This window comes from Arachis duranensis, chromosome 9 (assembly GCF_000817695.3).
Source record: "Arachis duranensis cultivar V14167 chromosome 9, aradu.V14167.gnm2.J7QH, whole genome shotgun sequence".
Lineage (NCBI taxonomy): Eukaryota > Viridiplantae > Streptophyta > Magnoliopsida > Fabales > Fabaceae > Arachis > Arachis duranensis.
Window position 1 is genome coordinate 87,206,774 of NC_029780.3, and position 495 is coordinate 87,207,268.

Sequence of the window (495 nt, forward strand, 5' to 3'; positions counted from 1 at the left end):
TGTATTCTATATTCACATATATAAGACTCCACATTACATAAATCATATATCTGAATATTAGCTAAATGATTTTTTGCTTCTTGATATTTTTTATTATAGACTTCTTGTCTATGATCTATAATATTTTTTCCAAAAAATTCTTTATATAGAATCATCATTATATATAATATCTTATCATAAGCTGATGTTTTTGTTTCTAATTTTTCTATTATTTGGTTTTCTATTGATGTCATATAATCTCTTATAGTTCCTTTAGTATGAAATCCTATGTAATTCCAAATGTCTCTTCCAGACAATTCACTAAGTTTTGGATTAGTAAAGGCTTCTAATAAGAAGGAATTTAACCAGTTTTCGAAAATTTATTTTTCATTCTTTTTACAGTCTAAATCGAGCATTCTATCTCCTTCAATTTCTTGGATTTTAGGGATGTATTTTGATGGTATTTTTGTATATTTTGAATCTTTATTTATAAAACCTTTTTTAAAGGCATAATTA